General features: G+C 42.4%; 1 protein-coding gene across 1 annotated transcript in view; it reads right to left on the minus strand.

Moving 5' to 3' along the window:
* LOC123516444 (transmembrane protein 126A-like) overlaps nt 1-10,165 on the minus strand; it is a 56,820-nt gene extending 46,655 nt beyond the window's left edge. Inside the window, exon 1 of the mRNA XM_045275731.1 lies at nt 9,956-10,165. The gene's annotated coding sequence lies outside the window, so the exon portion shown is untranslated. The remainder of the gene's footprint in view (nt 1-9,955) is intronic.
* Between the last annotated feature and the right edge of the window lie 14,835 nt (nt 10,166-25,000).

The raw sequence follows: 25,000 nt of genomic DNA on the forward strand, positions 1-25,000 counted from the left end.
TCATACTAGGCAAGGAGTTGCCATAAGCAAGGGATCAATGTCTACCATTCACCAGATGTTGACCAGAGGGGGGAGTCCTTATAGGGAAATAAGAGCTCCTTCCATAGAGTCTGGTGGAGGGTGTCTCTTGATTGTGGTAGCTCTGGGCTGAATAAATCGCCATGAACGAGGGCACGCTGTGCACCATGCACTAGACACTGGCAGTACGATCGAGTCCTTTAGAGGTGAGAGGGCTCACTTCATGCCAGTGGCTGGGGCGTGAGAGGACTCACTTCATGTGGCTGGCACGCTGTGCACCATGCACCAGACACTGGCAGGACGAGGGGGTCCTTCAGGGGTGAGAGGACTCACTTCATGCCAGTGGCTGGGGTGTGGTGTGTGGCACGCTGTGCGCCATACACCAGACACTGGCAGTACGAGGGGGGTCCTTCAGGGGTGAGAGGACTCACTTCATGCCAGTGGCTGGGGTGTGGTGTGTGGCACGCTGTGCGCCATACACCAGACACTGGCAGTACGAGGGGGGTCCTTCAGGGGTGAGAGGACTCCTTCATGTCAGTGGCTGGGGTGTGGTGTGTGGCACGCTGGGCGCCATACACCAGACACTGGCAGTACGAGGGGGTCCTTCAGGGGTGAGAGGGCTCGCTTCATGTCAGTGGCTGGAGGTGTGGTGTGTGGCACGCTGTACGTTATGCACCAGACATTGGCAGGACGAGGAGGGACCTCTACTGGTGAGAGGACTCACTTCATGACAGTGGCTGGGGCGTGGTGTGTGGCGGGTTATTGCTCATGGTGATCCGTGTGAGGCGCGGCAAGGTTGCCGCGTCACTGCTCTCACACCTTCGGGACTGGGATGGACCCTTGGGGAGGAAGGGTTCGGCCCAGTACCAACCCAGGAAAGTAAAAGTCAAATAGTTTTGTCACCGTTATTGACCGCTTCGTTATCGAGGAATCGCTTCGTGGAAAAACGCATCGTGAAAAATCGCATTATGAAAAATATTATCGTGGAATATTGTATCGCGGAAAATATTATCGTGGAAAATTGAATCTTGGAATATATTATCGTGGAAAATATTAAGGAGGAGAATCGAATCGTGGAAAATATTATCGTGGAAAATCGAATCGTGGAAAATATTATCGTGGAAAATTGAATCTTGGAAAATATTATTGTGGAAAATATTATGGAGGAGAATCGAATCGTGGAAAATATTATCGTGGAAAATCGAATCGTGGATAACATTATCGTGGAAAATATTATCGTGGAAAATATCGTGAAAAATATTATCGTGGAAAATATTATCGAGGAGAATCGCATCGCGGAAAATATTATCGTGGAAAATCGAATCGTGGAAAAACACATCGTGAAAAATATTATCGTGGAAAATCGTATCGCGGAAAATATCATCGAGGAGAATCGAATCATGGAAAATCGCACTGTAGAAAATATTATCGCGGAAAATTGTGGTTATTTATTTATTTGTTTATTTATTTATGTATCTATTCATCATATACTTTATAATATATATCTACTATACCATGGTGTTATTTTTACATCTCGATATTGTTTTTCATTTATAATTCAGGAAAGACTACGTAAAAATGAATGAGAGAGAGAGAGAGAGAGAGAGAGAGAGAGAGAGAGAGAGAGAGAGAGAGAGAGAGAGAGAGAGAGCCATGCGTGCTTTGGGGTCCGAGGGGTCTCCAAGCCCACGGGTTCGAATCCTGTCCACGGTCCGAGTGTAGGTTGGGTTTCCTCACTCGGGGTAACGGTTTCCTAGCGGGTGGGCTTTGAGATAGGACCACAAAAAGTATCGCCTTTAGCCCAGAAATTCCAGTGAAAAGCCCTCATGGTATAATGGTATATATATATATATATATATATATATATATATATATATATATATATAGAGAGAGAGAGAGAGAGAGAGAGAGAGAGAGAGAGAGAGAGAGAGAGAGAGAGAGAGAGAGAGAGAGAGAGAGAGAGAGAGAGAGAGAGAGAGAGAGAGAGAGAGAGAGAGAGAGAGAGAGAGAGAGAGAGAGAGAGAGAGAGAGAGAGAGAGAGAGAGAGAGAGAGAGAGAGAGAGAGAGAGAGAGAGAGAGAGAGAGAGAGAGAGAGAGAGTGGATAAGGTGGTGAGCGTGGGATCGGACAGACGTCCATGAGTAGATTCAAATCCACCATGTATCGCTTTGACACTTTGCCATTTGTCGAGTAGCGTAAAATCACCTACATGTCACCATGATACCCAGGTTCTAGGTCAGCATTTCCCAACCTGGAATGCTAGCACTCTCTGGGGGTGTTGAAATCAATTATAGGTGGTGCTGGGAAGTGATGCACACACTTCACTTTCTTTTATCCTTCTGATAACAAGATTTTAGTTACGGGTGCTGGACTCCTTAGACAACGGGGTGCTATGGTCGGAAAAGGTTCGGAAACGTTGTTCTAGGTGGTTACGCCAAAGATACCACTATCAATAAAATTGCCTGCGCCACTAATGGTTGGAAGCTGAACAGCGCTTCCAATACTCTTCATGTTACCTTCAAGAGCTATAGGCTAGGACATAAAAAAAAAAACAATGTAGTAGTAGTAGTAGTAGTAGTAGTAGTAGTAGTAGTAGTAGTAGTAGTAGTAGTAGTAGTAGTAGTTGTAGTAGCAGTAATAGTCCATAGTAGTAGTAGTAGTAGTAGTAGTAGTAGTAGTAGTAGTAGTAGTAGTAGTAGTAGTAGTAGTGGTAGTAGTGGTAGTAGTAGTAGCAACAGGAGCAGCAAATAATGTCCACGCACTTTTCAAAAACTCTAGGGTGAGACACAGCCACGTTTCACTTACTCTGCGGACAAACTCCCCACATTTCCCTCTCTCTCTCCTCTCCCACTTTCTCTCTCTGTCCCTCTCACTCGCTCACAAACCCTCCTACTCTCTCCCTTCTCTCCCACGCTTCCTCTGTTCTTTTCACTCACTCACTTACACCCACAATTGAGAGGCCCGGGTTCGAGTCCCGGCGCGGCGAGGCAAATGGGCAAGCCTCTTAATGTGTGGCCCCTGTTCACCTAGCAGTAAATAGGTACGGGATGTAACTCGAGGGGTTGTGGCCTCGCTTTCTCGGTGTGTTGAGTGTGTTGTGGTTTCAGTTCTACCCGAAGATCGGTCTATGAGCTCTGAGCTCCTTCCGTAATGGGGAAGACTTGCTGGGTGACCAGCAGGCGACCGAGGTGAACACAATGCCCCACTCTCTTCCTCCTCTGCCACGCTCTCTCTGTCCCTCTCACTCGCTCACTCACTCACTCACACACTTTCTTACTCTCTTCCACACCCACACTCCCTCTCTGTTCCTCTCACTGACTCACACACTCACTCACACACCCTCCTACTCTCTCCCTCCTCTCCCACGCTCTCTCCGTCCCTCTCACTCACTCTCTTGTTAGCTAACCCAGTATAAATATTCATGAGTTCATACTTATAAATCCGTTCGTCTTCGCGTGGTATATCTCGGCTCTTCATAAGTTTTGTAGAGTGCGTTGTTGCTTTCCCACCAACCCCGAGCGTGGTTCCTATGTCTGGGTGTTGAAGATTTTGTGTCTTTCATCTTGCATTGAATTTCACTTGAATGTTGCACCGCGATAATGATTGATATGTTCTTTGTCAGTACTTAACTTCTGCAACATTCACGGTCTTGGATCTAATTTTTCAATTTGTGAAACACCACCTCTCCTCTACTAAACCTCATCCCCTTTTCCTCACCGAAACACAGCTGTCTGAGGCAATTGACAGTAGCCACTTCTCTGTTCCCTCCTACTTTCTCTATTCTCATTTTTCGTTCCAAAGCTGGATGTTGCGTCTATGTGCGCAACGACTTAAATTGCTCTCGTGCCCACGCTCTTGAATCTTCCGAATTTTCCACCATCTGGCTTAGACTCAACAGTTACTGTCTAACTAAATTTATCTGTGCTGTCTATCTCTCCCCTAACTCTTCTGACTATAGCAAATTCTTTTACTACTTAACTTCCAACGTGAAACACATTCTGCCATAAGAACATAGGAGAAGAGGAAAGCTGCAAGAGGCCGCCAGGCCTACACGTGGCAGTCCCTGTCTGTCTGTGTGTGTGTGTGTTTTTTTTACGTAATGTCCCATACCACCTGTAGGTATACTTGAAGAGTATATGTGGGAAGCGCTGTTAATCTTTCCACCATTAGTGGCGCAGGCAACTTTATTTATAGTGGTACCCATACTAGGGCCCATATCACCACCCAAGCGCAACTTAGTTATAACCACCTAGAACCTGGGTACCATGGTTACATGTAGGTAACTTTAAACCACTCAACAAATGGCATAGCTTCAAAGTGGTATGTCGTGGGATTCGAACCTACGAGTACTCGTGGACGTCTGCCTGATCCCACACACACCACATTATCCACTACCCCACTCTGTTCGAAAATGATCTCTCTCTCTCTCTCTCTCTCTCTCTCTCTCTCTCTCTCTCTCTCACACACACACACACACAGATATGCTATGCCTTGTTGAGTCGGGACAGGAGCTTTGACACTCCAACAGCCATCCCACTCATGTTTCAGATTCTCTAAACGGACAGTCTCTCGAAACCAAGACATGTGTTTTCCTTATCTCTTAAGAATCAAAAGAAAAAAAAAAGTATATTTTCTTCTTCTTGTAGATTACAAGAGGAAGCGCAGACCGCATACCAAAGGAGCTTTTTGACACAGACCACATAACAAAGCAGCTTCGATTTTATTTTGAAAATGAGTTTATTTAGTTTATGTATATAGTTTTGAGAAATGAACTAATGGTTGCATGTAAAATGTGGTGGAAGACAGCGTATGAAGCGCATCAGAAGCGAAGCGAGCAGATGTGGAAACGGCGGGGATGGTGAAATCCCTGTCTGGCAGCCTGGCACGGTGATTTAAAAATGGCGCGCTGATCCCTTTAAATGTTTTCATTGTGTGTCTTCGTTGATTTTGAGTTGTTTGGGCTAAGAAAAAAGAACAGATTTTTAGTAACCTCTCAGGGTACCGTGTATGTAATGTAACACTTAACGGGTTAGTGAAGGTTCATATTTATCATGTTTTCATTTTCCTTGACAAATGACTCAACCAGAGCGGGGTTCGCAAGCAGGCTTGCCGAAAAAAAGAAGGAAGAGAAGCGTATAATGAATAATAATAATAAGTTATAATAACGATGATGATAATCATAAAAAAAATAATAAAGATAATAATAATAATAATAATAAAAAAATAATAATAATAACAATAATAATAATAACAATAATAACAGTAATAAAAAGAAAATGAACCATACACTATAACGCTCCACAGCGGCTGATGACAACAAAATCAGAGCAGCCGTCATTCAGCTCAGCCGGGCAGTCGTGCTGCCCAAATCCTCTCACACCCTAGCGTCAAACATTGGCCACGCTGGAAGCTTACGTGATCTGCTTAATGTGGTGATAATGAAGCGTTTCATAATCTGCTTCTGCTTTACATTGTCTAGTTTAATGTGGCGATAAAGCTTTACGTAGGTGCTGTAAGTAATTCATAAATAGAGTAATACCTCTGTCACTGTTGATCCATATAATTCGGTAACAACGTATGTCACCTCCTACCTGATGAAAATTGTTCTTTACTTTTGACTGATTAACTTACTCAAAAGGTTCCCCTCACTGCACATGCCTCTCCTGGCCCATGCTCAGTCTTGCACCATGAACAGTGCGTCCATCCCATTCCCTCTCATCTGCGTCACCTCCATCACAACCTGTCCCTTTCTTTCTCTTCCCTCTCTTCCACTACCCCTCCTCCTCCAACTTCTCGAACTCCTCCAGTTACCTATTCAATGACCAGTTTTGCCATTACCTCTTTCAATGTTTCTTTACTCTTCCCTCCATCACATCCTATTCCTCCTCCTCCCACCTTTTCACCATTTCCTCATTCACCATCCTATTCTTCATGATCTCCTTCTCTCCCTCCTCCATTATCAATTACCTTTTAACTACTAATCATGCTTTTACCTTCTACCTCCTCGTCTCCTCCTCTCTCCAGAACACCCCTGCTTTCTTCTCCTTCCCCACTTCTACAACCACCACCACCACCACCACTACCACCACCACCTTACCCGACTTTTTCCTTCCCGTTGCCTCTATTCGCCACTTACAAACTACATCATCGCATATGCAAACTCATAATCGCTTTATCCTTTGATATTATTGGTTTATTCATTGATATAGTTCAATAACATGGTTGGTGCAAAGAATAAGGGAAGTTTTCTTTGTCTTTGCATTTTCTTGATATAATGATGATACAAGCTAGAAACACAACAAAGCTTAGAAAAATGTCTTGATATTGGAATTGTCTCAAAACCTAAAATTCTATTGGAAAAATACGTCAGGTAGATTGAAAGAGCAGCAGAGGTAGCGTTTCGTGGAACATTACACTGAATTTCGATTGTTGTTCAGGAAACACAACCAAGCTTAAAGGAAATAAAATGCCTTATTGCATTTCCGTGTCGCTACTTAGAACAAGTAAGACGTATTGAAGAGGAGAGCAGTCAAGGATCCGAAGCGCTTTGTTGATAATCATACTAATAATGTTAGTCTGGAAAAACAACCTGATTATCATATTTTGTTATTACAAATAATGTAAGACAACCTAGAAACAACCTGAATCTTAACCTTGTCACTGCATAATACCTCACCACATAATACAGACAGTCTTGGCATGGTAACATTGGTAGTCTACCTCTACTCCGTAAGATAAGCGCAGGCACACATTATCATTCACCCCCATGAAAAAATCATCTGAATTCATGGAAAGACAATAACATCAAGAAGGAAATGCAACAGCAGCAAACACCGCTGGTGACGAGCAGGAATGGAGCAAGGGTCCTGTCTGTTAATATCTTGTGTAAGAATGATCTGCTCGTCCTTTTAATCTTGTTTTGAATCCTGGCATTGATTTCTTTTTCTAGAGCTTGATTTGTTTTATTTCTGCGTACACTAATGTCCAAAAATTTCTGTGGAAGAGAAGAGGAGTTTGTTGCGGTGTGATTTCTTGCCATTTACTGAGAAAAAAGTTGAGCTGAAACCACCTTTTACATTTACTTCACTTACTTACTTCATTTACTTTCCATTTTGAGATAATGATATTGTCACGCGATGAGGAGCACAACACTGCCAGTACTATTGAAACTATAACAAGGGTATAACTTGGAACACACTTTACTGTTCTCCTCTGTAGGAACTAGGAACTGTGAGAGACGAGACCGCTGCTCGACTCACCTCTCTTCGGCTATGTATTACGCATTAATCTTAGAATACATCGATATTCTTTGTTGTCAAGTCATCTTAATGAACGCCATACATACGAAAAATACCACTGCAATGCGAACGAAATACTGTTCAATTTTGTAAACTATTAAGAGAAGAATGGCTCGCTTTTGCCCTAAGCAATGAGCAGGAGATATGACGCAGCGAGAATGTCCCTCTCCTCCCTCTGGCGGTGACTTAAGACTGTACTTTCTTGGAATACCACAGTCTTCCTCGTTGTCTGCAGATTATTGTCATGATTTACTCGCGAAGAATGTTACTGTGCTATGAATAACAAAAGGCAGCTTGATCTTTATAATTTCAACATCGAAAATCTCTCGCTGCTGACATAGATAATAATGTCATACCCAAAACCATTAAAAAACATCTACTGTTTGCCTATAGATGGTAAATAATGTGATACTGCAATAATATTTGTATTTTCTGTAAACTTTTCTTTATTTTGTTAAAATTGTACTGTACAATATTGTAATACTAAAGGTTTAGGGAATAGTTGGCAAGATGATCTTTAAAACAACAATAAAACTATTGAATTGAATTGAATTGAATCTCGCTGCTGACTGAGCGACGTGCAGGAGAAGAGACGCGGCCTGTTCACCTAGCCTTCTTCCGTCAATGGATGACTTATCTCGGAAAAAAAAGATCATCTTCATTTGGGGACCATTATAGAAGGTACAATTGTGAGACACGTCACTGTTCTGGCAGTGAATAACAAAATGCTGGCCATGTCTAAAATTAGGACAAAGAAATTCACTTGCTGATGGAGGAGACGACACGCAAATTTGTCCTGTTCTCACTTCGCCCACTATCTAAGACTTCACTTTCTTGGACTAACAAAACTTCCTTTGTTATTTGAGGACTGATAAGTAGTATACTGACGATAAATATCACTGTGCTACGAGTGACAAAATGCTCTCTGACTTTTGTAACTAAACAAGTTGACCATCTCGTTGGAGGCTCGTGACTGAGTGTTGAGGAGACGGGACGCAGCTTGAGTTACCATCTCACTTCCCGCCGTCGATAACTAAAGACTACACTTTCTTTGAATTACACAGCTTTCTTCGCTAACCGGGGAGTGATAGATGGTATTCTTACGAAGGACATCACTGTGGTCTGAAATGCTGTTCGATTTTCTAAACAACATGTTGCTGCCCGCGGCTCTGCGTCATCTTCCTCAGGTGCCAGATGGCAATATATAGTATTGAAGCAAACCAGCTCCTTTTGTTAACCTGTAATTTCAAATGACGGAAAAATGGAAATCACTCCATTAGGAGTCGCAATAGCTTAGGTCATATGGCACCGCTAAGGTTATCGGGAGAACGTAACATCTACCACCGCTCAACTACTGCAACTGGTTTAGCAAGGATTCGAACACGAGCCGCCTTAACCAACTACGCCACCCAGCCCTCTGACCTGTATGCATATGATTATAATGATAACTATTGCCTTTACGGTACGGAACAGTGCCAGTACTCTTGTGTCAAGACACGGAAGCTGGCCATACGGGTCGTCTACCTTTATAACTACCACTTTTTTTCACGTCTCTCCTCTTTCACTTCTCTATATTCTTGCATTGTAGCTCCTCCACCCTCCCCACCACCTTACTCCGCCTGTCACCTCACCCCTCTACCCTGCCTGGCATGGAGTTAAGCCTGATTAACCTCTGCTGTAGTGAGGATGACGCACCTCCACTAACGTTGAATGAACCCATAGTCAGCTTGTGACAGGCTGACATCACGGCAGCCTGGAGCTAAGTGAGGCGGCTGAGCCAATCAGCTGCTTGCTGCGAGGCGACGCTTAGCCAATCAGAAGAATACTTGCATAATTTGTATTATTACATCTTTTGTACCGAAGGTGTCCATGTTCTTACACCCTGGTTAGAATAAGCAAGGAACAGAGCCATGGCTCCCCAAACATCATGCGTGATGGCTGAGGAGGAAGACACCCGAGGCTGCGGCGGCTGCTTCGGGTGGCTCTGCAAACTCTTCCGGCGAAAGAAGCGCGAGCGCCGCGCCAAGCGCAAGGAGGCCGAGTCCTCCTTGACGCCCACCGACAGCGACGACGTTCCCTCCACTCATCTCCAAAACAAGCGTGTCACTGAGATAAGTGAAGGGAACGTCCCCGATGTGGGGGAGGAGTGGCAGAAGGACGAGGAGCAGAAGCCCAGGGTCGCCGTGACCTGGGCTGAGGAAGTTGACGAAGCGGAGGAGAAAGGACTGGACGTGTTTGCGCCCGAGATTAGTTGCCTCCCCCACACTGCGTCCGTCCACTGCGAGACAAGCGCCTCACCAGAAAATGAGGCTGCAGCGTCAGCGACCATGAGCAGGATGAGCGCCTGCCAGAAACGACGGGCACGCCGCCGGGCCCTCCGCGCAGCGATGAAAGCCTCGGCAGAAAACGAGGCTGCCGCGAAGCCTGAATCTCGCGCTTCAACAGAAAATGAGGTAGCGTCGACGACAAACAGCGAGGAACCTCCGGCACGCGACACGCTGGTGTCTGGGAGCGACGAGCCTCCTTTCGTGATGAGCGCTACAAGCCGGCGCAGGGCCCGCCGCAAAGCCATATCCGCGAGGATTAGGAGCGAGGCACGGCTTGCCGCGAGCACCGACCAGCCGAGCGTTTGGCCCTCACCTTTCATCCGGGTGTATGGGAGCGACGGGCGCCCCTTCCTTACCACATGGGAGGAGGCTGCGTACGGCGCCTTCCACGCGCAGCGGCACGGCTAGGGATCGAACTGAGCGTCTGCGTAACACTGCCGCAACACCGAAGACTCGTTCACTCCGCGACACAGCGTCTTGAATCTTTCGCCGCGTCACAACCGATCCATTTCTGAATCGTTTTATCAACAGATTTTACATGTTCATCATCATTATGTTTGTTTGTATCTTCCATTGCTTTTCGTATATTTGTTACTAATATTTCTCTTGTCTGCATGTGTATGACATGTTAGTGAATAGCACGGGGGAATTAGTGAGCCTGAATGGTTTTTAATTGTAATGCTTGCTATTCAATTGTCGAGAAAGTTACTGTATATATGTATGTATGTATGTATGTGAGAGTGGGTAGTGGTGTGTTTGTTGACAGAAGCCGTGTTGAAATGATGGGATGAGGTTGTAGAGCTTTGTAGTTTATGATAATTTAAGTTAAGTTTATAGTTTGTTTTTACAGTGTCCATCCAGTGTACTTACTGTGTTCTGTGATGTTTTATGCCCAATGTTGGAATCTTTTTATTGTGCCTCTGTATTTTATTGAATTACTACATTTTATTTTGCTGTAGCTGTTGTTAGAGATAGCTACGTGTTTTCTCATTGTTTCTGTTATCGAATTGGTCCATTGTTGCAGTGCTGTGTCAAGTCTTGTTTTAGTCACAGTGTGTTTATAGGTTGGCATTATTTCCTTGTATTTCATGACTGAATTTCTCCCATGTAACAAGTTTTAGATTTAGAGTTGGTGGTTAGGGTGTCGTTATGTTATGGCGCGTGTAGTGAATAGTGATGTTAATCATTGGACCAGTGTCAAAGGGGGTCATGGTGCCTTTGGTTACTATAATGTCAGGTATAGATGCTTGTGTACTCGTGTGGCCATAGAATGTGTTAAAATTAGCTCCCTAATGATTTATATCTCTGTGGTGTGCCTGGTGCTTAAGTCTCTAATCATGTAAGTTGGTGCGGTCTGCTAGGATTATTAGGGCCGTGTATTTTGTGGTTGTGGTCAGTAAGATGCCTGTATCAAAGTCGTGCGCAATTGTATGCATCATAACACACACACACACACACACACACATACACACACACACACAAATACGCACACACACACACACAGCTTGTAATTTTAAATGATGGGATGAATACGAAAAGTATCTTTGTGCTATGAAGAACAAAATGGTGAAAGGTGTTCGAAAGTGAGTATGAAGCAGAGCCCAAAGTGTCGACCAGATAGAGAGGAAGCGGAAGGCGGTAAGCTTAGTTCTATGCCTTTCCCCTTTTTTCTGAAAACAAACAGATTTTGTTCTTCATTATCGGTTTGTAGAAGACCAGTCTGGTAGTCTTGCTGGTGACATAATCACGAAAACGGGCACCATACAGTCATTCATAACATCTTGCATTACACTTCCTTTTAACAGCTGCACTTAGTTAGCAAACAGTTCATCGTTGAAGTAGAAGGTGAACGGGATACAACACACTTCCTTCACCCAAGGAAGCTTCCACCTCAGCAGCAGACGACGCCTTATTACGCTGCTTCTCGCCGTACACGTCCACTCACAGTGCTCGCCAGTCTGGTATGTTCTTAGCAACTATACGGTGTATATAATTTCACCAGTCTTTTAAGACGTACAGGAAAATATGCACTTTTTGTTATTCATTTTGCACTCTTTTGATGGCACATCTTTCATTCATTTCTTTGTTTAGATAATCAAATGGTTAGCTGATTAGTTTTCGTGAAATCATTGCCAGAGCATAGCGAGGGCAAGCAATCTTATAGATTTGCTCTCTCTCTCTCTCTCTCTCTCTCTCTCTCTCTCTCTCTCTCTCTCTCTCATTGCCATAAATGTAGGAATCGGAACATAGAAACCCTAGTTTTCATGTCACAGCGTCAATGTAATGATAAATACTAGTGTCTTGGCACGCCAGAGCAAGAATAGTCTAGTTTATGCATTGCTGTTGATTGCAAAATTTACCATGGAAAGCGAGATTTCTTGCTATAGGCCTTCATATATATATATATATATATATATATATATATATATATATTTTTTTTTTTTTTTTTTCTCAGTGCTTTGTCGTTGATCATCGTTGAATGTTTGCAGATTGCTCGGAGGAGAGGTGTAAAACAAGTGGAGGTTAATAGTAGAGATGGGTACAATACGGGTCTGTTGAAATCAATATCGCTGATACCGCCGAAGACGTAGTGGTATCAAAGCCATTGAGTGGCATCGATAATAGACGGAAACGATTCCAGTGACTAACTATTTCATAAAGTACTTGAGTCTCATTTTTCCACCACAGATATCATAATGATCATTGGATATAGAGTTGCTCTTTGATTGGTCAGTATCTCGTGACGTCATGGTGATGATGCCAGTTTTACTCAGGGTCTATAGTGGAATTAAGATGGCACCTGGCATGAGCTTCACGTCACTCGAGTGGGAGCCTTTTGAGTGGGTATTGTAATAAAGCAAATGAATAAATAGCTTATTATTTTCTTATTATAGGGTAACTTTTCATCTTAAAATAATAAAAAAATCTATTGAAAGTGCTCCAAACTTTGAGATGACTGGTAACAACGGTTTATACAAAGAAACGAACCATCAAGGTGTGTAGACTGCTCGTAGAGAAGCTAAGGGGGTAGAGTCACAATTGACTTATGGACCAGATGACCTGAGTACCAATCGCTTGGGGACCAACTTACTGTAAACCGAAGAAACTTCGCTCCAAGTCTACATCTCAGGCGACCACTATCCGAACAGAAGATGGTTCCCTCTTATCGGACGCAGATGGGCAGATGGCTCGTCGGGCTGAGTACTTTGAGTTTGAGCAGCTGTTCACGGTGGATCCTCCAAGCGGACAGCTACAAACTGCAGGGTTATAGGTGCTGGATGCTGATCTTTCTTGTGAATACAGGAGTGAGTCAGGGATGCGTGCTTGCTCCATCACATCATTATTATTATTGTTTTCATTATTATTACTGTTATATTTAATATTAATATTATTGTCTTTATTTTTATTATTATTATCATTATTATTATTATTATTATTATTATTATTATTATTATTATTATTATTAATATTATTATTATTATTATTTTTATTATTATAATTATCATCATAATAATAATAATTGTTATTATTTTTATAATCATTATCATTATAATCATTATTATCATTATTATTATTATTATTATTATTATTATTATTATTATTATTATCACTATTATTATTATTATTATTATTATTACCATTATTATTACTATTATTATTATTATTATTATTATTATTATTATTATTATTATTATTATTATTATTATTATTATTATTATTATTATTATTATTATTATTATCATTATTATTATTATTATTATCATTATCATTACAATCATCGTCTTCATCATCATTATTATTTTTACTACTATTGTTGTTGTTAATATTATCATCAAAGTTTTTATCATATCATACTGACTACACACTATTACTACTACTACTACTAGTACTACTACTACTACTACTACTACTACTACTGCTGCTTGTACTACTACTACTACTACTACTACTACTACTACCACCACTACTACCACTACTACCACTGCTGCTGCTGCTGCTTGCACCACCACCACTACCTACTGCTACTACTACTACCACCACTACACCACTACTACCACCACTACTACTACTACTACTACTACTACTAATAATAATAATAATAATAATAATAATAACAATAATAATAATAATAATAACAGTACTAATAATAATGATAATAATAATCATCATTATTTTTTACTACTATTGTTGTTGTTAATATTATCATCAAAGCACATCACATCACACCGATCACAATAATCATCACCACCACCACCACCACCACCACCACCACCACCACCACCACCACCACACACCACCACCGCCGCTGCTGCTGCACCACCACCACCACCACCACCACCACCACCACCACCACCACCACCACCACCACCACTGCCACCACCACCACCACCACCACCACCACCACCACCACCACCACCACCACCACCACCACCACCACCACCACCACCACCACCACCACCACCACCACCACCACCACCACCACCACCAATAATAATCATAATAATAATAATAACAATAACAATAACAATAATAATAATAATAATAATAATAATAATAATAATAATAATAATAATAATAATAATAATAATAATATTATTATTATTATTATTATCATTATTATTATTATTATTATTATTATTATTATTATCATTATTATTATTATTATTATTATCATTATTATTATTATTGTTATTATTATTATTATTATTACCACTACTACTACTACTACTGCTACTATTACCACTACTACTACTACTACTACTACTACTACTACTACTACTACTACTACTACTACTACTACTATATGTTGTTATTATTATATCTGTTAATACGACTTAATGACTGACTGCGTACGAAGACGGAAAGTTTTGTCAGAGCCCGGGCGCCCGGGCTGCTCTGCATGGCAGTCTACTAGAGAAGCCACCCCGGCGGCCCTGGCAGTATTTAAAGTAGAAAATGATAAGGGAGGTGTCAAGACATTTGGCGTCGTCGTCAAGAGAGTACTCCGACCTGGAGACATTTCTGATCTCCTCCCCAAAAGGGAACTCCGAGGTTGGGTTTGGAGTGGCCATTTTTGAATTTTGAATTTTAAGTGAAGGGACACTTAAAATGCAAGTGCATGCAGTTGTGAGAGAAGTAGCAGAGTTGTCTTTAAAGGGCAGGCTGTGACTGCCCCCTTGAGTTGTGAGACACAAAGGAAAACTTTCAGCGAAGTTACACTTAGCTTTAATGGAGAGTTCACAGCACCCCCTGAACTAGTGCTATTAGACCTCGCTAGGAGTAAATTATCGTTTCGGTAGGTGTTTGCTACCTCCTCCTGTCAATTACTATTACTACTATTACCACCATTACTACTACTACTACTACTACTACTACTACTACTACTACTACTACTACTACTAAAACTACTACTACTACTACTACTACTACTACTACTGCTAACACCAACACTACTACTGGTGGTTTTGCTGCTATTGGTATATCGGCGTGAGTGGCTGGACACGTTACAGGTGAGCTAAAGAGGCCACAAACGCCAATTCACACCTGTCTCAGCCAATTAATCTTCAAGAAAGCCATCACTGCTTACTTATTTACTTATTCACTCATTTATTAATTCAAAGACACACACACACACACACACACACACACACACACACACACACACACACACACACACACACACACACCGCGTAGTGTAGTGGTTAGCACGCTCGACTCACACTCGAGAGGGTCCGGATTCGAATCCCGGAGGCGGCGAGGCAAATGGGCAAGCCTCTTAATGTGTAGCCCCTGTTCACCTATCAGTAAATAGGTACGGGATGTAACTCGAGGGGTTGTGGCCTCGCTTTCCCGGTGTGTGGAGTGTGTTGTGGTCTCAGTCCTACCCGAAGATCGGTCTATGAGCTCTGAGCTCGCTCCGTAATGGGGAAGATTGGCTGGGTGACCAGCAGGCGACCGAGGTGAATTACACACACACACACACACACAAACAGACGTGCGCGCGCGCAGACATACACACACCCCCACACACACACACAAAAAAAAAAAAAAAAACGCGCGAACATGCACACACACACACACACACACACACACACACACACACACACACACACACACACACACTTAAAACAGATATTTAGATTTTTCAATATAATAAAGAATTGATAATTAGTAATGATAATAATGATATTGTTTGTGATAAAAGATATCAAAAATAATAACGGAAATGATAATGATAGTAATAATAATAATAATAATAATAATAATAATAATAATAATAATAATAATAATAATAATAATAATAATAATTATAATAATTATAATAATAAAATAATAATAATAATGATAATGACAATAATAAAGATAATAACTTTCTTTGATGATAATATTAACAACAGTAGTAGTAGTAGCAGCAGCAGCAACAGCAGCAGCAGTAGAAGTAGTAGTAGTAGTAGTAGTAGTAGTAGTAGTAGTAGTAGTAGTAGTAGTAATAGTGGGTAGGTAGTAGCAATGGCAGTAATAGTAGTCGTAGTAGTAGTAGTAGTAGTAGTAGTAATAGTGGCAGGTAGCAGCAATGGCAGTAATATTAGTCGTAGTAGTAGTAGTAGTAATAGTGGGTAGGTAGTAGCAATGGCAGTAATAGTAGTCGTAGTAGTAGTAGTAGTAGTAGTAGTAGTAGTAGTAGTAGTAGTAGTAGTAATTGTTGTTCTTGTTGTTGTTGTAAATGTAGTTGTAGTAGTTGTAGTGGTAGCAGTAGTAGTACCAGTAGTAATAGTTGTAGTAGTAATAGTAGTAGTAGTAGTAGTAGTAGTAGTAGCAGTAGTAGTAGTAGTAGTAGTAGTAGTAGTAGTAGTAGTAGTAGTAGTAGTAGTAGTATGTGTAGTACTTATATTGCGCTTTCCAAAAACATGAAATGCAATTCTCAAAGCGCATATTATTGTAGAAAGAAATAAAAATAATAAATTTAGAATTAAGACAGTTGATAAACTAAGGTAAATTGAAAAAATAAAACCTAGAGGGAAAACTACGAACTATTAAAATTAAAGAACAGATAAAGGAAAATCAAAATGATAAAACCACTATAAGACTAAAAACAATGTGTAAGATTTAGTAAAAATCAACTTGCATTAAAAAACAAGGCATAAAAATCAGTCGTAGGCTGATCGAAAAAGAAAAGTTTTTAGGGCCTTTTTAAACTCGGTCGTGCTCTTATGTTAGCATGTCCTTTGTTTTTCCAATACTCCCTTTCTGTCTGACGTCGCGTCCTTCCCCTCAGTCCTCGCTCGCCGCCGCCTGAGGCTAACACGCTACGCCTCCTGCCTCTCGTTTCGCTCGGTTTACACTTGTTGTGTATTGTGCTACCGTAAATACACTTTCATAATGGACACAGGTGTCTCCATGCTACCCTTGTTTTACGACAACTACCACACTCTCACAGTTTTTTATTGTAGTAGGCAGGCTATTGAATAGTCTTGAACCTGCAACAGCAATCGTCCTATCCCCCTACTAGTAGTAGTAGTAGTAGTAGTAGTAGTAGTAGTAGTAGTAGTAGTAGTAGTAGCAGTAGTAGTAATAGTAGTAATGGTAGTAGTAGTAGTAGTAGTAGTAGTAGTAGTAGTAGTAGTAGCAGTAGTAGTAGTAGTAGTAGTAGTAGTAGTAGTAGTAGTAGTAGTAGTAGTAGTAGTAGTAGTAGTAGTAGTAGTAGTAGTAGTAGTAGTAGCATAAAAACAAAACATTTTTTTAAGCCCTTTCATGCTTTCCTTTTTTCCCTATATTTACAGAATGTTGTGGTGAAAAAGACGAAAAAAAATTCAAGGATATAAGAAAATCAGAACATAAAGTAGATCAACATGTGGCAGTTCTTGTATACATGTTTACTTACGGCCACTCATCCTCCCTGTCCAGAAATCTACTTGATCTTCTAAAGTCCGCCATGAAATAGGCAGCCGCCAATGCACTACTGGCTCTTTCCAGGCATCTAGGAACATGTGCATTATGATATTCACGGCCAACAAACGTGCAAGGTACACACGCCTTATATTATACTAAGCGATGCAAAGCTGCCTTGTCTTGTTTCACTGATCACCTTAATTTTCCACAATTTTCAAACACCCTCGTTTTTCACTTGCAATCGATGATTTTCTATTCGGATCAAAATCTAAATGAAGATTGAAAAAAGTTTCGGCTAAAATTTGTTGAGGGCCGTGACGGCCTTGGGCGCCGCACTGGGGGAGAAGGTGGCTGTCGGGTCCGGCCTGGGGCCCAAGGCAGGGAACTGGCAACAGGTCCTTCTATTTCTTTGCGGCCTCAAGCTTCAATGATAATCATCCACTTGCAGTGCCTCATACTAGGCAAGGAGTTGTTACAAGCAAGGGATCAATGTCAACCATTCACCAGATGTTGACCAGAGGGGGGAGTCCTTATAGGGAAATAAGAGCTCCTTCCATAGAGTTTGGTGGAGGGTGTCTCTTGATTGTGGAAGCTCTGGGCTGAATAAATCGCCATGAACAAGGGCACGCTGTGCACCATGCACTAGACACTGGCAGTACGAGGGGAGTCCTTTAGAGGTGAGAGGGCTCACTTTATGCCAGTGGCTGGGGCGTAGTGTGTGGCACGCTGTACACCATGCACCAGACACTGACAGGTCGAGGGGAGTCCTTCAGGGGTGAGAGGACTCACTTCATGCCAGTGGCTGGGGTGTGGTGTGTGGCACGCTGTGCGCCATACACCAGACACTGGCAGTACGAGGGGGTCCTTCAGGGTGAGAGGACTCACTTCATGCCAGTGGCTGGGGTGTGGTGTGTGGCACGCTGTGCGCCATACACCAGACACTGGCAGTACGAGGGGGGTCCTTCAGGGGTGAGAGGACTCACTTCATGCCAGTGGCTGGGGTGTGGTGTGGCACGCTGTGCGCCATGCACCAGACACTGGCAGTACGAGGGGGGTCCTTCAGGGGTGAGAGGACTCACTTCATGCCAGTGGCTGGGGTGTGGTGTGTGGCACGCTGTGCGCCATACACCAGACACTGGCAGTACGAGGGGGTCCTTCAGGGGTGAGAGGACTCACTTCATGCCAGTGGCTGGGGTGTGGTGTGTGGCACGCTGTGCGCCATACACCAGACACTGGCAGTACGAGGGGGGTCCTTCAGGGGTGAGAGGACTCCTTCATGTCAGTGGCTGGGGTGTGGTGTGTGGCACGCTGGGCGCCATACACCAGACACTGGCAGTACGAGGGGGTCCTTCAGGGGTGAGAGGGCTCCTTCATGCCAGTGTCTGGGGTGTGGTGTGGCACGCTGTGCGTTATGCACCAGACATTGGCAGGACGAGGAGGGACCTCTACTGGTGAGAGGACTCACTTCATGACAGTGGCTGGGGCGTGGTGTGTGGCGGGTTATTGCTCATGGTGATCCGTGTGAGGCGCGGCAAGGTTGCCTCGTCACTGCTCTCACACCTTCGGGACTGGGATGGACCCTTGGGGAGGAAGGGTTCGGCCCAGTACCAACCCAGGAAAGTAAAAGTCAAATAGTTTTGTCACCGTTATTGACCGCTTCGTTATCGAGGAATCGCTTCGTGGAAAAACGCATCGTGAAAAATCGCATTATGAAAAATATTATCGTGGAATATTGTATCGCGGAAAATATTATCGTGGAAAATTGAATCTTGGAATATATTATCGTGGAAAATATTAAGGAGGAGAATCGAATCGTGGAAAATATTATCGTGGAAAATCGAATCGTGGAAAATATTATCGTGGAGAATCGCATCGCGGAAAATATTATCGTGGAAAATTGAATCTTGGAAAATATTATTGTGGAAAATATTATGGAGGAGAATCGAATCGTGGAAAATTTTATCGTGGAAAATCGAATCGTGGATAAAATTATCGTGGAAAATATTATCATGGAAAATATTATCGTGGAAAATCGAATCGTGGAAAATATTATCGAGGAGAATCGCATCGCGGAAAATATTATCGTGGAAAATCGAATCGTGGAAAAACACATCGTGAAAAATATTATCGTGGAAAATCGTATCGCGGAAAATATCATCGAGGAGAATCGAATCATGGAAAATCGCACTGTAGAAAATATTATCGCGGAAAATTGTGGCTATTTGTTTATTTGTTTATTTATTTATTTATCTATTTATCATATACTTTATAATATATATCTACTATACCATGGTGTTATTTTTACATCTCGATATTGTTTTTCATTTATAATTCAGGAAAGACTACGTAAAATGAATGAGAGAGAGAGAGAGAGAGAGAGAGAGAGAGAGAGAGAGAGAGAGAGAGAGAGAGAGAGAGAGAGAGAGAGTGTTTTGGGGTCGAGGTCTCAAGCCCACGGGTTCGAATCCTGTCCACGGTCCGAGTGTAGGTTGGGTTTCCTCACTGGGTAACGTTTCTAGCGGGTGGGCTTTGAGATAGACCACAAAAAGTATCGCCTTTAGCCCAGAAATTCCAGTGAAAAGCCCTCATGGTATAAAAAGAGAGAGAGAGAGAGAGAGAGAGAGAGAGAGAGGGGGAGAGAAATCAATTATAGGGGGTGCTGGGAAGTGATGCACACACTTCACTTTCTTTTATTCTTGTAATAACAAGATTTTATTTACGGGTGCTGGACTCCTTAGACATGACAACAGGGGTGCTATGGTCGGAAAAGGTTCGGAAACGTTGTTCTAGGTGGTTACGCCAAAGATACCACTATCAATAAAATTGCCTGCGCCACTAATGGTTGAAAGCTGAACAGCGCTTCTAATACTCTTCATGTTACCTTCAGGAGCTATAGGCCAGGACATTAGAAAAAAAAAAATGTAGTAGTAGTAGTAGTAGTAGCAGTAGTAGTAACAGTAGTAGTCCGTAGTAGTAGTAGTAGTAGTAGTAGTAGTAGTAGTAGTAGTAGTAGTAGTAGTAGTATAGTGAGTAGCAACAGAAGCCGCAAATAATGTTCACGCACTCTTCACAAACTCTAGGGTGAGACACAGCCACGTTTCACTTACTTTGCGGACAAACTCCCCACATTTCCCTCTCTCCCTCCTCTCCCACTTTCTCTCTCTGTCCCTCTCACTCACTCATACACCCTTTTACTTTTTTCCTCCTCTCTTACGCTTTCTCTGTTCCTCTCACTCACTCACACACACACACTGCCCCACTCTCTTTCTCCTCTGCCACGCTCTCTATGTCACTCTCACTCTCTCACTCACTCACTCACACACTGTCTCACTCTCTCCCACACCCACACTCCTTCTCTGTCCCTCTCACTGACTCACACACTCACTCACACACCCTCCTACTCTCTCCTCCTCTCCCACGCTCTCTCCGTCCCTCTCACTCACTCTCTTGTTAGCTAACCCAGTATAAATATTCATGAGTTCATACCTATAAATCCGTTCGTCTTCGCGTGGTATATCTCGGCTCTTCACAAGTTTTGTAGAGTGCGTTGTTGCTTCCCCACCAACCCCCAGCGTGGTTCCTATGTCTGGGTGTTGAAGATCTTGTCTTTCATCTCGCTTTGATTTTCACTTGAATCTTGCACTGCGATAATGATTGATATGTAGTTTGTCAGTACTTAACTTCTGCAACATTCACGGTCTTGGATCTAATTTTTCAATTTGTGAAACACCACCTCTCCTCTACTAAACCTCATCCCCTTTTCCTCACCGAAGCACAGCTGTCTGAGGAAATTGACAGTAGCCACTTCTCTGTTCTTTCCTACTTTCTCTATTCTCATTTTCGTTCCAAAGCTGGATGTTGCGTCTATGTGCAACGACTTAAATTGCTCTCGTGCCTACGCTCTTGAATGTTCCGAATTTTCCACCATCTGGCTTAGACTCAACAGTTACTGTCTAACTAAATTTATCTGTGCTGTCTATCTCTCTCCTAACTCTTCTGACTATAGCAAATTCTTTTACTACTTAACTTCCAACGTGAAGCACATTCTGCCATAAGAACATAGGAAAAGAGGAAAGCTGCAAGAGGCTGCCTGGCCTACACGTGGCAGTCCCTGTCTGTGTATTTTTTTTTTTTTTTTTTTTTACGTAATGTCCCATACCACCTGTAGGCATACTTGAAGAGTATATGTGGGAAGCGCTGTTGATCTTCCGCCCATTAGTGGCACAGGCAATTTTTTTTTATAGTGGTACCCATTCTAGGGCCCATATCACCACCTAAGTGCAATTTTGGTGTAACCACCTAGAACCTGGGTACCATGGTTACATGTAGGTAACTTTAAACCACTCAACAAATGGCATAGCTTCAAAGTGGTATGTGGTGGGATTCGAACCTACGAGTACTCGTGGACGTCTGCCTGATCCCACACACACCACCTTATCCACTACCCCACCACCTCCCTGTGTTTGTGATTAAAGCTACCTAATTCCATTTATCATCTCCATCCATGAACTTATCTAATTTTCTTTTAAAGCTCCCTATTGACTTAGCCCTGATTACATGACCACTGAGACCATTTCAAAACCGATTTCTTCCCATTTCTCTCCTAAACCTGAATTTTTTCAAGTTTAAACCCATTATTTCTTGTTCTGTTATGTATCTACGTAGAATACTTCACGATACAGTGATTTTGACACATTATTAATTACTATTTTTGCCAATGTCATTTAGAGTGACGATGGTGGTGTGCTCAGTAGTCCAGTAGTATTAGCTTTTCACCCGGAACAAATAAGTAACAAGCTGAAATTTTCAGGAAGTATTCAGAAGACCTTTCCTAATAACATACTAAAAGTCCCAAAGAATCCGTTGCGAGGGTTTTGAGAAATTCAAGATGGCGTCCAAAATGGCAGCTAATTTTAGATTTTGTTATATATCAAGCCCCAAACATCATAGAAAGTCAAACAATTAGTCTATATATATGATTTTTGGGGCAAGGACTGCAATTCTTTAACTATTTTTTTATCATCTGAATTTTAAATGGAATCATTAGGAAAAGAAAAACAAAATACATGTTTATTAACCTGAACATACACACATTATACAATAAAAGTCATGCCAGTAGCAAGAAACAACACTTAACCATTGCCTTAACTGTAGAAAAAAAATGCTTAGCTGTAGTCCTAATTATAGAATTTTAATCAATCAACCAATAAATAAATCAATAAATCAAATCAATTTTGACGATGGTCTTAGGCATCGTCTTCGTCATCAGTTTCAATGGAAACTGGTCTTGGTGCTTCAGTCTCTTCATCATCATCAATGAAGGATGGCATTTGTGCTGCATTTTTGCAGGTTTTACCACTGCAATTTGTACATATGGCAGAGCAGTGCACCCCCATCTTCCTGCAGCCACATGATGCTCCACAGCTATCTGCTTTGCAGCCACTTGAGATCATGTTGAGCAGACAGTCGGGGGCAATGGGGTAGTCAGTTTCAATTGGAATTAGGATGTCCTCCAGCTTCCATCCCCAGGCTGTTGGCTGCAAGGGCCTGCCCATCCATTCTTGGACAGTATGATAAGTTTTGAAGGAATGCTGTTTGGCTGCAGCACTTGTCGGAGGCAAACTTGCCAGTTGGAAGGATGAGGACAGAGATACTCTGCTGATTGCCTGTTTGTAGGCAGTGTAGCAGAACTCATCCAGTGACACACCATGAGGTGCACCATACAACTTCAGGAGGAAGCTTTCACCTGCTTCTTGCATTTGTTGGTGAGTGTTTCCAGCATTATAGAATGTCTTGAGCTTATCATACTCCTTCTTGTTGTGAACCAGGTTGAATGCCTTGTGCTTCCCTTGCCGATACACAGCAGACACTGTGTCACCTCCAGTTATGGCGCGTAACACCATCAGATATTTACTGGTCTCACCAAGGCTTTCCTGGATATAACAAACCTTGTACAATGTGGTGGGATTCATACAGCATAGCATATAAAGATCCATGTCTGCACTTGCTTGGTTCACCAGCATCACCAACAAGTCAGTGTCAGTTGCAACGACAACCACTGGTTCACCACTCTGCCAAGGATAGAGCTGTAGAGACAATCAAGGCATCTCCATCAGCACTTGCCTGCTTCACTGCTATGCCTGATTGAGTCATCATGCTAGAGAGCATGTCTATGAGACTCTTCTTGTTGTTGCTATTTGCCAGAAATGCTGCCTGTGTAGTGGTAGTATGCATGTGCTGGTCAAACAGGATGTCACTGGATGTGGCCTTCTTTGCCCTACGCATTTGCTCTGCTGCCTTTGTGGAGATAGTGCTGTAGCCATCAAACACAGTGGTAATGCCAGCCCCATAGTGCTTAAAGACATAGGCAATGTAGCCCTGACACACACTTCCATAGGTAGATCGCTGTGGCCAAACTACAGAGTGCAGCAAGTAGCTGCCATCCACTACAAACTGACAGTTGTTTGGAAGGCTGTGTTGCATCGGAACAAATGACTTGAGGACAGTACCCAGAGCACTCTTGGTTGGTTTCCGCATAGCACCATCTTGAAAGAGAGATGGGGGCTGTGGAGCAAGCTCATATGACATGTACTTCTCCATGTCAGAACTTGTCTTCAAGATGCAAGTGATGCGGTTAAAGAATACAGTTGGATTTACCACTGTGCTCTGCCCCAGTGGCTATGGATACCAACTGATCAGCTTGGTAGCCTGCAAATGGTGGATGGGCCTTTAGCCACTGGAGAAAGACATTATAGTCGTTCTTGTCTTTGACCTGAGAGGATGAGCGGAGATCCTTGTGCTGCTCAGATGGCATGGTGTGAACACCTGTGAATGCACTTGTAACTCAAAAACATGACATGTGCCAGCCAATCTATAGGTGTTACCAACTAAATACACATACACATGACAAAATAATAATTATACACAATTACAACACACCCATATCACACCACAAGAATACAATTAATATAAATCATTATGATACCAGCGTTGCCCATACATAGCTGATGGCAACCGGTGTCGGCCCGATACCACCATGCTTGCTGGGACGGGCTCTATTTATCTCACATACACTGTCATAAATGCATTCCTTGGGTCTGAAAACCTATATTTTCATATTTCATTTGTGTTTCTATTTTTGATTGAGACCTGAGATATAACAAAATATGATATCGATGGCCATTTTGGACGCCATCTTGAATTTCTCAAAACCCTCGCGGCGAATTCTTGGGGACTTTTAGTATGTTATTAGGGAAGGTCTCCTGAGCACCTTCTGAAATTTCAGCTTGTTACTAATTTGTTCCGGGTTGAAGCCATATTTGAGCTAATGCTCCTGGACTACAGAGTATCACAGTGGTTATATAAGTAGTGGTGAGATCCTGGGAAACATATTGTTGATATCAGTCAGTGATCTCAGATCTAAACATAAATTATTTGCTCGAAGTACTTGCTTATGTGTGAACACTCA

The sequence above is a fragment of the Portunus trituberculatus genome, chromosome 41 (assembly GCF_017591435.1).
Source record: "Portunus trituberculatus isolate SZX2019 chromosome 41, ASM1759143v1, whole genome shotgun sequence".
Lineage (NCBI taxonomy): Eukaryota > Metazoa > Arthropoda > Malacostraca > Decapoda > Portunidae > Portunus > Portunus trituberculatus.